Raw genomic sequence first — 12,675 nt, 5'->3', positions numbered from 1 at the left:
AGACATAAAGAAACAGACGAGTAAAATCTACGTACATCTTATGACTCTGTGTGTGTGTCTGCGTGCGTGCACGCATGTGCACATGTGTTACATAAAGTACATGCAGAGCCCAGGCCAGATTAGTTTGCCATCCTGAGGAAGAACGTTTGGCCTTTCCCACAGAGAACAGAGTCCTGCAGATACCTGGGAAGAACGTCCCAAGCAGAAGAACCAGGAAGTGCGAGTGGTCCAGCTTAGCTAGTATGTTTGCAAACGAGACAAGAAAAGTCTGGAGAGGTGGTGCATTTGTTAAGAGCACTGGCTGCTCTTGCAGAGGATCTGGGTTCGATTCCCAGCGCCCATAAGGCAACCAAAAAACTATCTGTAACTCCCATTCCTGGGGAATCTGGTGCACTCTTCTGGCCAGGTTGGGTACTGCGTGCACATGGTGCATAGATGTACATGTAGGCAAGAGAAATAAAATAAAAATAAATTTATTGTAAAAAAAATTTACAGTGAGAAATCTAGATACTGGTGAGGGAGGATTGAGAGAGGAAGGAGGCAAGGAGAACATGGAGGGGAAAGATCTGACAGAACGAAAGAGAAGAGCCTGGGATGTCGTTCAGATTGCAGAGGGGTTGCTTAGCATGCAGGAAGCCCTGGGTTGTCCCTGTCACCACACAAATTGGAACAGGGCATTTGCCTGCACGCAGTCCTAGCACTTATGAGGGAAAGGTAGGGGGACTGAAATGCAAGGTCATTCTTGTCTATATAGCAAGTTCAAGGCCAGCCTTGGTTTTAAGAGACCCTGTTGAAGCAGAAGGAAGGAGAGAGAACATGAGGAAACGAGACAGAATGGATTTTTGGATTAAAGAAACATTGTGACCAGGCAGTGGTGGCGCAGGCCTTTAATCCCAGCACTTGGGAGGCAGAGGCAGGCGGATTTCTGAGTTCGAGGCCAGCCTGGTCTACAGAGTGAGTTCCAGGACAGCCAGGGCTACACAGAGAAACCCTGTCTCGAAAAACAAAAAACAAAAAACAAAAAAACAAAACAAATCAAAACAAAAAACAAAAAAAGAAACATTGTAACTACATTGTAGTACATTTAAACTCTGGATGAAACGGGCATTTTCTACACAAATATATCATTTAAAAAGAGTTACGATATGTGGCCTCATAGTTACAAGGACTCTGAAAGTGTAGCTTATGTCATCACACATAGACTCAGAGGTCATAGCAAAGGGAGTGGCTCCCAATCAAATCACTGTCCAGAGCTGGCAAGCTCTGTGCCTCAGACTCAGGTTCCTCTGCTTTCTGGATCTGCCAGGGAACCTGCTTCCAGCTGCCTCCCCAGCAGGCACTCTTCCAGGCAGCAGACTGAGGGGAGAAGAATGCACCCACATTTCCAGGCCCGTGCCAGAGTGGCGCCCACACATCTCTGGTCTCTCACAGCCTGAACTTGGAAACGCAGCCACATGGCAGAGAAGTGAGTTAGGACAAATGTCTCATTCCAAGCATTTGTATCCACCTACAAGCCCAGGGCTCCCTGATAACAGAAAGACAAACCTGTTTGTGTACAATTAGCACTCTGCCACGCTAGCCAAAGCCTTAGAAACAGTCACCATGCCAGATGGCTTTAAGAACAAATCCTCCCAACCAAACTCTCAAAAAAGAGTTGCAGACACAGGAGCTGAGTTCCCAGGACTCAGGGAAGGACAGACAGTTTCCAGTTCATCCTTTCAGGCTAGCGAAACCTGGATATAGAATCAGCACCTGGACAGCACTTCCACACCTAGATACACATCCTAAACTGTGCCCCTACAGTCTGATAAGAGAACCAAGTGGCACAGAGTAGACTCTACACCCAGAAAAGAAATGCAGCTCAGCTATGAGGTACTGAGGGTGCCATTTCATCCAGGGTGGAGAAGAGCCATGTGGTTATGGCTAAAGACAGTCTGGGAAGATGGAGTCCCCGGACCCAGGCTTAAAACAAACCAAATTTATGTCCTTTACTTCTCTGGTAGTTAGGGGCAAATTCCTGTCAAGAAGCCATGTAAGAGAGAAAGGGCTTATTTTGACTTGTGATTTAAGGGTGCACGATCTGAGTCCACTGTGGCTGGGAAGACCTGGTACTCAACAGGAGGGGCTTGAAGCTACCAGCCAGGGCTTGCATTCATCTGGTTGGTCCAGGAAAAGAAGCAGAGAGAAGAAGCGAGGGTGGGGGTAAGGGTGGTGGTGGTGGTACAGGGGTAAAGTGGGTGAGAGAGTGGGGGATGGGAGGCTAAAGCCCCACCCCAGGCTCCCACTTCCTCCAGCTAGCCCCTACCTCCAAAGGGTTCCAGGAATGACACCGCTGACTTGTTAAGCAGAAATGAAAGACAATTAAGTTGATAATATTGTGTGTGGCTGCTTGCTCTACTATCTTACTTTCCCTTTTGTTCCATTTATTTATTTATTTATTTATTTATTTATTGTTTTTCAAGACAGGGTTTCTCTGTGTAGCTCTGGCTGTCCTGGGACTCATTCTGTAGACCAGGCTGGGCTCAAACTCAGAAATCCACCTGCCTCTGCCTCCCAAGTGCTGGGATTAAAGGCCTGCGCCACCACTGCCCAACAAACTCCCCCCTTCCACTCCTTCCCCTGCCCACTCCGGCAGCCGCTCTCCCACTCCCAACCCACCCCCGTGTTAGCTGGGCCTCTAGCAGCTGGATTAGAAACCTTCCAAGTCTTCCTCATATTTGAAAGCAATCAGGTGACTAAGTTCCAGCCAATGGCCTGTGAGCAGAAGTGATGCAAACAGTAGTCTTGGTGTTACGTCAGGTGGAAGCTGTTGGACGGAGACTTCGAGCTACAGAGCCAACCCTTCTACGTAGGGAGCATGTGAACTTTTTTTTTTTTTCTTTTCCCTTTGGTTTTTCGAGACAGGGTTTCTCTGTGTAGCCCTGGCTGTCCTGGAACTCACTCTGTAGACCAGGCTGGCCTCGAACTCAGAAATCTGCCTGCCTCTGCCTCCCAAGTGCTGGGATTACAGGCGTGCGCCACCACCGCCCGGCCAACGTGTGAACTCTTAACACACGGAGAAATTAACTTTCATCCTACGTAAGCCACAGTATTTGGAATTTCTTAGTCATCCTGGGTAGTCTGGGCCCTAAGTATTCTAACATAGTTGTTGCCAGAAGTGTCCACTGGCATTGTTTCCTGTGGGAAGTCACGAACAGTGCCCTCTGTGAAGGCAGGGGCTACGAGGACACTTGCCTTCCGCTTCATTAGTTAGATGTAACTGCTGTTTCTTTTGTAACGGCCGTCAGGTTCTGTTACTTTGTAAAGGCCGGCCGGTTCTGCTGCTCCGGTCCAGGTCAGGGTCTAGCAAGAGAGAGAGTGGGGACGGAGGAAGGGGGGAAAAGGGGAGAGAGACGCAAAAGATAGATACAAGACAGAGTCCGGTGGAGTCTCTTCAAGTCTCTTCTTTATTCTCCTCTCTTCTATATTCTCCTCACTCCTTCTATCTACCTGACACCTCCCACCTTCTACCTTCTACCTCCTACCTTCTCTTCCATAGAAAGGAAATCCTGGGTATTTATACCCTTTACCACGTGACTTGCCCTCCTGGACAAGCTCAACTGAAGGCACTACGTCACGTGCCTTGTAACCATGGATACCAGGAGCACCTTGCAGCTGGGGGCACTAAACAGTGTAACAAGATGTTTATCAGAGTGTGCTCAGCTATTGCAGGCTGTTGAAACAAGTCTCTTGTCAGGGTATATGGCTCGAGATGGCTGTAAAGATGATAGCCGCTTTCGGCTAAGAGTTGGCTCCCAACAGTTAGATATGACTCTCCATGTTGGAAATGCCCTGTCACTGTGGCTGGCACCAGAGAAAACATAAAGGGGCAAGAAATAGATACCATCAGGAATGTGTGCGCTGTGTTTGAAATGGTTTCTCGAAGTTATGCTCTGTTAAAGAAAGGCTTGTGTTTCTATACTTAAATACTGGCGGTTAAAGTAACATCGATCAATAGACACGAAGAAATAGGTAACAGCTGCTGGGCGGTGGTGGTGCACGCCTGTAATCCCAGCACTTGGGAGGCAGAGGCAGGCGGATTTCTGAGTTCGAGGCCAGCCTGGTCTACAGAATGAGTTCCAGAACAGCCAGGGCTACACAGAGAAACCCTGTCTCGAAAAAACAAAAACAAAAAAGAAAGAAAGAAAGAAGTAAAGAAGTAACAGCTCTTGTACAAATGGCAGTTTCATCAGTGGACCTGGTTGCCCTTAGTGAAATGGTGGCATACTCTACTCAGTACGTGTCCTTTGGAGGATCTCTCTCTCTCTCTCTCTCTCTCTCTCTCTCTCTCTCTCTCTCTGTCTTAAGGACAAATTTTGAGCCCTGCCACATATTTGTTTGTTATTTTCATACCCATGACAGATACCTGAGATATACAATTTAAGGAGAAATCTTATTTATTTTAGTTCATGGTTTTAGCGGGTTTGAGCCACAGTCCTTGTTCCATAGACTCTGAGCCTGTGTGTGGTGAGGCAGAAAATGATTCCCAAAGGAAGCACATGGTAGAGAACACAGAATGGACGGTGACAGAAAGAGGCAGGCAAGATACAGTCCCTAGAGATGCGCTCGAAGCGACCCACTTGATCCAACAAGTTCTACCCTACACTTTGACCCCATCAGTGGATTGGCTGATCCAATCAAAACATCCTCATAGACACGCCCACGTGTGTGCTTTCCTAATCTGATAGGTGCTTCTCAGTCCAACCAACTTGGCAACTGTGATCCACCATCCTGGATAGACAACAGATTCTAGTTAAACCAAAGATCTAAGCATAAGTTCTAATTCAGTGCCAAGTCTGCAAACCCTTCTAAGAAAAATACAAAACACAGAAGCCATGAGGCGGACAGTCCCAACCTGTCTCCTGCTCCAGCCTCATAGGGCCCTTAGCTCTGTCTGTACATCCCAGGCACACCTTCACCTCGGGTGTTTTGTCCATCCTGCCTTCCCCTCTCCTCTAGTCTACCTCATTTGTTTCAATGTTACGTTTCTTCCCCTAGATTTCTGTTTCAATGTTATCTTATTAATGAGGCCCTGCCTGGCCCTTACAGAAAAGCTCAGATGGTGTTCAGCATCTATTACACAATATCAGTGCGGAAGCATACCCTACCTACAGGAATGGAGTAGGAGGGACCTCCTAGCTGGAAAAAGCTAACAGTTTGGCTTGTTTATCAATCCATCTATGTTCTAAGGCCTCTCTACTACTTGTGTTTGAACAATTCCAATTCTGGAGAGATGGTCATGTTCTAGAAGATTCTGTTCCTTCAGTTGTTCCTCCATCCACCCACCATTCACTCATCTATCCATTCACCCACCCACTCACCCACGGGCAGCCCACCAATCCTTTCACTTACCCATCCACCATACCCTACCTACTCAACCCTCCCCCATTCATCCACACCTACCCAAACCATCCATCTGCCCATCACCCACACATCTGTAGGGAACGTCTGTGTCCTAGGCCCAGGGCTGAGGCTTTGAGACTGAGCATATCTTGGTTGGGTTGTCAAAGAAGTCAGTCTTGTGAGTGTAAACAAATAGTAACACACCGTGACAAGAGCTATCACAGAGTTTCCTTCCAAATTTCTGTGGAGGAGAGGATGTGATGACATCAGGGAGTGTCAGAGTTCAGTCCCAACAGCGGTGGCATTTAAGCTGGAGGCTGGAGTCTGAGGGACACATACAAGCATAGAGGAATGGAAGGGTATCAGGGCCAGAGGAATGAGAAAACTGAATACAAACATACATACACACCACACACACACACACACACACACACACACACACACAGAGCATGTTCAGAATGTGGGTCTGGAGGTCTAGGGGTAGATGATATGGGCAAGAGAAAGATTCAGAGAGCCAGGAAGGGTGACAATAGATGAATCAGAAAGACTGCAGATCCTACAATGTTCAGGTTTTGGTGAACAGTCATTCTCTAGAAATTTCTGTACAAAATATGCAAAGAATCCCCATGATGTTCTTACATTAATCTGTGCTGCAGGCTTGGGCTTAGACGCAGCTTTGCAGAATATATTTTTTAAAGTTTCATTACGCCACTGTACATCAAAATAGGCCAATATAAATTATAATACGGTCATGCCAGTAGGGCTTGCAAACACAATATTTTAAGTTTATTTTGCATTCCAAGACCCATAAAAATTATTCCGAATGGCTGTTTGCTTTTTGAAGCCAAATGAAAAGGTATTTGCAATTTGATTATTAACAAATCAAATCACTGATAGGATATTGGATTCGGTACATCTCGGACTGACTGAGAGCGAAAAATCCTCAGTGGTCCATTACATAGCATAGCTGCTTTATTGCTTCCATGTGTCATTAAGAATAAGCCCACAGCCAGCTCCAATTTTATTTTGATTTATTTTAACCTTTTCCTTGCTCTGAGGATTTCTCTTTAAGTCTCTCCCCAGCACTGGAGTTTTCTCTCACTGATTTGTTATAGATAGAATCTGCTGAGAGGCCCACTAGGTAGATAGAACAGTGGGTAGGTGGCCCAGTGGAAGGATAGGTGGGTGGGTGGATGGACAAATAATGGAAGGAGAGGTAGATGGATGATGGATGGATGGAAGGTGGGTAGTAGATGGATGAAGGAATGGATGATGGTTAAGTGAGTAGATGGATGGTGAATGGATGGGTGGATGAATGACAGAGGGATGAATAAATGGATGATGGATGGATGATAGATAGATAGATAGATAGATAGATGAATGGATGGATAATGGATGGATGGATGGTGGATGGGTGGATGGATGGATGGGTGGATGGATGGGTGGATGGATGGATGGATGGGTGGATGGATGGATGGGGATGGATGGGTGAGTGGGTGGATGGATGGATGGTGGATGGGTGGATGGATGGATGGGTGGATGGGTGGATGGATGGATGGGTGGATGGATGGGTGGGTGGATGGATGGGTGGATGGTAGATGGATGGATAATGAATGAATGAGTGGGTGGAGTGGATGGACAGATGATGGGTGAATGGATGGGTGGCTAGGAAGGTTCACCCTCACATGGATGAGATATTAGTTACGATACTCCCGATCTGAAGAATTAAGAATCAAGCTTGAGAATTAAGCAGCTTTTCTCATGGAAAATCCTCTTCTTCCTTCCAGTACTCAGCTTCCCTTATTTTTTTTTTTAATTTTTGTTTTGTTTCTTGGGACAGCTTCTCATGTAACCAGGCTCACTCTGTAGCCAAGGATGGCCCTGAACTCCTGATCCCTTCTCCTTCACATTCTAACTGCTGGCATTATACTAGGCATGTGCCACCATATCTGGCTTTATGTAGTACTGGGGATCAAACCCACAGCTTTGCGCATGCTAGGTGAATACTCTACCAACTGAGGTACATTCCCAGCCAAGTTTTTCTTGTTTTTAATATTTCTTTTGAGCTTTGCTCAAAGTAAAAGTCCTCTGTCTTTACATGTATTCGGGGCTTTTGAGAGTAATCAATAGAGAAAATCAATACCCTGTGGGGTGTACTGATCAGGTTAGATCTCCCTTGGGGCATTTTTTTCAGCTTCACTGCAGGCTCAGAAGGGGCTGCATCTGCTGGCCTTTGTCTCTCAGAAGCTCTTCCGGGTTCCTTCAAGTCAGGACATCAATTTTCAGGAAGCCTCAGAAGAATGAAACTCTACTGGTGCAGAAACACGTGGCTCTGGAACCCAGGGGGAAAGGGTCCTATCTGGGGCATGTTCTGTTCTGCTTTCCACTGGGGAACCCAGCTGGCTCCTTCCACACGATGGAGAAGGCTTGGGCACAGAGGAATCACACCTGTCCCCTGCTGTGAAGCTATCTCTAGAGGCCACAGGTGCTGGCAGTGACCCCTGCTGTCATGTACTTGTCACAAACTTGTCAAGAATTATTTCTTGAATTTTTCTAAATCAAGAGGAAACAAAGATAAAGTAACATTTGGTCCATAGGGTCACAGGAATAGACATACATTTGTGGCTAGCAGGGATTCACTTCCCATTGGACATCCTTTCTGAATGGGTGCTTCAGAGTTGAAGACGTGACTTACGTGGGGCTGACACCCAAGTTCATCAAGTGGCTTTAGGTCACACTGGCTGGCTGGCATGCTCAACCTGTGCCTCATGGATTATATACAACCCAGGACAGCTATGAACATTGCCCAGTGCAAAACTGTCATTTCCTTAAAACATTATGAGATTTTTTTGTGAGTGCATGCACTCATGTGTATGTGCATACGTGTGTGTGTGTGTGTGTGTGTGTGTAAAACTTGATTGTGCATAAACTTTGAGACGACAACACTGTGTTGTAGTGTCAAAAGATCAGACACTACTGAGGGGGACAGAACACTCCTCCAATGTCTTTTCACTGTGAGGAGTCAGGAAATGACCCAGACAGAATATATTACCAAGTGACTAAGATACAGAATATGTCTGTCTACCTGTGCAGAGGCACAGTGACCACCAGAAAAAGATAGTTTGGGCAAGATATCAGCACAAAGAGAGAGCAAGACATGAGAGAGTAAACAAGATTGGGAAATATTATTTGAGGCTCAGATCCAGTCATATCTGAAACCAACCCTCCCTGGACTTTGATGGTCAGTTATTGCTACATCTTATAGCCTCAAAATTTCATGGTTTAAAACAGTCATTTGTGGGCAGGGAGACGGCTAAGAGGTTAAAGTCTTCGCTTCATAAAGGTGAGGACTGTGGTTTAGATGCTGGGTGGGTGTGGCAGCCTGCTGTGGTTCCAGCCCTCGAAAGTGGAGAACAGTGAAAGCCCAGAGCAAGACTGCAAGTTAGATAAGCGGATCAATCGATCGATCGATGAGCTCGGGGATCAGTGAGTTGCCTTGCATCAATGAATAAGGTAGACGGTGATTGAGAAAGACTATGTATGCCAGCCTCGGGCTTCCACATGCACTGGCACACACATGAGCACACACATAATAAAAGGCTGTAATGGTTCTCTTTATGATCCTAGGGGATGATCAGCTAGGGGAGGTAATTTTTTTTCCCTAGCGATGTGGTTCCTGCTTGGAGCCTCTTAGACCATTGTGTCCCACTGTCAGCTGAGTGGGTTTGCGAGAAGACGTCTGCACAGATTTGCCTGCCAGTACGGTTAGCCCTGCTAGACCGGATGGGGCCAACTGAGGCATCTCTCTCCACGGATCCTACAGGGAACTCAGAGGTCTCTAAATAGCTGGACTTCTTACATAGCGTGTAGCTTTATAAAAGAACGTGGAAGCTGCACTACTCGGGCCTGGCCCAGAGGATGGCAGCATCTGTGGGCCACAGAGAGTCAGTTTCTCCGATGAACACTGGGTAGCCTCCGTGGAGGCCACGGCACACCACTTAGTATATTTCCCATGATGCCTTTAGTCACCGGCAACCCCAGATAATATGCAGGTCAGCCGACGTCAGGGCACCACCAGCTCTGCCCTTACACACGCTTCTATCTTATTTGCTGAACCAGCTTCCAACACCCTTTTCCGTGTACTTCCCTCAACTTCTCTCTCTCTCCTGGTCAGAGGCCAGCCCCTCCTGAACTCTGCAGCTCTGGTGGAAACTGGCAGAACTGGGTAGACTCCCTAGCCATTACAGAGAGGCAACACTGTACTAACAACTTGGGAAACTGAGGGCCCAGCCAGGCAACATCCAGATTGCTAGTGAGACACTAAAGTTTAAGAATGCACTAGAATGGCTGGCATCATCATCTCTGGCTGGCATCATCATCTCTGGCTGATCTCATAGGTACTGTGCAAGTTCTCTGCACCAACCGTAAGCTCACAGGCCCCTCTGCATCCCTGGCCCTGGTGCCCAGAGTGTGTGCAGGACAGGGCAGAATCTCAGACGCTAGCAGCCAATGCTAATTTTTACACGGGGCATTTTCCAGGCCTGTTCTGCTCTAAGCCAGTGCTGTCTCTGGGAGTCACCCCTCTGTCTGGTGAGATATTATGGACAGGAAGGACCAGAAAAAGCCATGGGAGCTGGCACGGTGGCGCACATCCCGGCACTCGGGAGGCAGAGGCAGGCAGATCTTTCTGAGTTTAAGGCTAGCCTGATCTACAGGGTAAGTCCTGAGATGGCTAGAGCTACATAGTGGGACACTGTCTTAAAAAATAATAACAAAGCCGGGCGGTGGTGGCACATGCCTTTAATCCCAGCACTTGGGAGGCAGAGGCAGGCGGATTTCTGAGTTCGAGAGCTCGAGGCTAGCCTGGTCTACAGAGTGAGTTCCAGGACAGCCAGGGCTACACAGAGAAACCCTGTCTCGAAAAAAACAAAAATAAATAAATAAATAATAAAATTTAGAAATAGAGAGAAGAGGAAAAAAAAACGATAGGAATGAACATAAAAGCAACATGGGGGCCTGGTCATGAGCAGGTTTGGGTTTCGCCATTCTGCCCCATGAGAATGGAATGAAGCCATCTCCATCAAAGTGAGTGGCTTTGTAGTTATGATTCAGGTGTAGGGTTTTGAGGACAATTGGAACTCAGCAGCAGTATCTAGATTCTTGTGTACTGACAGCGTGGGGAGAATACAGAGACCGCTCAAAACAGCTGCCACCCGCCCTCCCCGCCCTCCTGCCCTTGACCACTCCCACAGTGCTCCCCAACCCCACAGGGTGAGCAGCCCCACCAAAAGTCACCCATCATAGCCCATGGCTAAGGAGAGACCCGGTTTCTCAGACTCCCTCCCTCAGCCCCACCCCCAGATATTAGCCCCAAGGAGGGGCGGGGAAAGAGACATGACTAATTATGCCCACAGTTGCCTCCTGGAAGGACAATTAGTCACCTGCATCTAATTCTAAGGGGCCCAGAGGCTAATTGCATCTGCCAGACCTAACGGCTGTGTGTGTGTCCATACACCTGCATCCCCAACAGTGAGCACCAACGCTGCTAAAGTGTGTGGGTGTTACTGCATTTAACATCTGCTAAGAGCCTGCTGGCCCTCGAGCATAAAGGGACCGGGCCATGACATTGTCCTTCCCAGAGGATAAGGGACAAAGAGGCACTCATTCACTATGGGATGAGCACAGCCCAGCTTCCTTCGGTCTTGCTAAGGAGGTGGGGGTGAGGGGAGGTTCATTTCCGGTTCTGGGCAGCTACTGTGATCACAGCCACCTGCTCGGGCTTTCAGACTCTATTCCAACCTCTTCCCTCCCTCGGTTGAGCACTGCTTCACCATGTCTGTGTTGGACTGGATGGCATCTCTCGCCCCCAGCTCAGGTATGGGCACACAGAAGGTACCTGGATGACGGCGTATGTAGCTAGAGGAAGGAAGGAAGGAAGGAGGGAGGGAGGGAAGGAAGGAAGGAAGGAAGGAAGGAAGGAAGGAAGGAAGGAAGAATGGTTCGCCTTCCTCCACAAGGGCATCGGTGGCTTCTGCTTCATGAGGTAGGGTACTCAGGTGCACCTTCTTCTCACTCGCATCCTGGCCCAGCAGTAAGGAACTCCCCCAAGGGGCTTGCATCTATACTAGGCTTGAACCTTGTCTGCTTCAGCCATTTTGACCTGAGCCCAGCACAGATTCTGACTCTGGCCTCCATTTCTCTTCCACAACAGTCACCTTTCTGTGGCTGCTAGGGACGACGACACCATCTGGAGTCTTCCACTGGGACCCCCATTTTTCTCAGTCCCATGCTGCTGCCTGTCAAATGTATATGCTTAGTGACCTCTCCAGGTCAGGAAAACTACCCCCTGTCAGCTACATGTCTGACTCTCCACTGTGGGGCTGTGAAGGGATGGCTTGGTTTCTAGTGGGGCACAGGCTTTGAACCCTGGACCCCAATGGGGCAACGGCCACGCCCCCAGACCCCAGGCTCCTGACATGCCATTAATCTGCGCCATTCAGTCATGTAGGGCAACGCCCCTACCAGCCCCTCCACAGGTAGAAGGCGTTGCCCTACAGATGCCACTGTCCTTCCCTACAGAGACCTGGGCCTAATGTGGCTCACTGGTCTGCAGAGGAGTCCATCCTAACAGGAGGGAAGTGGTTGTTGAGGTCGCGTGGGCAGACGCCTGTTTTGCTACACTGCTGTTATCACAGTGATCTCCTGCTGTAGCTTGCCTGTCATCCCACCGTGAATGAAGTCACTCTGGGCTGTCCATTCACTCAGCTGCACCCCACACTCCCCAACCCCCACTGCCCCATCATCTCTGAAGGTGGATGAAGGAAAAGAGAGGCTTGGGTGATTGTAGGACAGGGTTTCCATGGCCATGTAGGAGGGGCATCCTGTACGTCATTTTCTCCACATTCCATTGGCCACAATGCAGTCACGCGGCATCTTAACTACAAAGAAGCCTGGGATTTGTAGTTCACACATGTGCAGAGTTGTGTGTAATTTGTTAGGTGAATGATGAACTAGCACTTGCCACTCCATGCCGTAACAAACAAAACATTAGATATTTCCTCTGTGCTGCAGTCTGCTGACGTGTCTCCAGGGCTCGTGTCTTAGAAGCTTGGCGTCCACCGTGGTGATATGAGGCGTTAGACTTTTTAAGCGATGGAACCTAGTGAGATCTTTATGTCGTCGGAGCCCTGCCTTGGAAGGGAATAAGGATCCTCTCAAGAGACATGAGACACCGGGCTTGCTCCCGAAAGAGCCAACTGTTACAGAAGCCTGAGTTTGATCCCTGATTTACTC

This window comes from Grammomys surdaster, unplaced genomic scaffold (assembly GCF_004785775.1).
Source record: "Grammomys surdaster isolate TR1022 unplaced genomic scaffold, NIH_TR_1.0 144, whole genome shotgun sequence".
NCBI lineage: Eukaryota > Metazoa > Chordata > Mammalia > Rodentia > Muridae > Grammomys > Grammomys surdaster.
The sequence above is the reverse complement of the archived record's forward strand: the minus strand, read 5'-3'. Positions refer to the sequence as shown.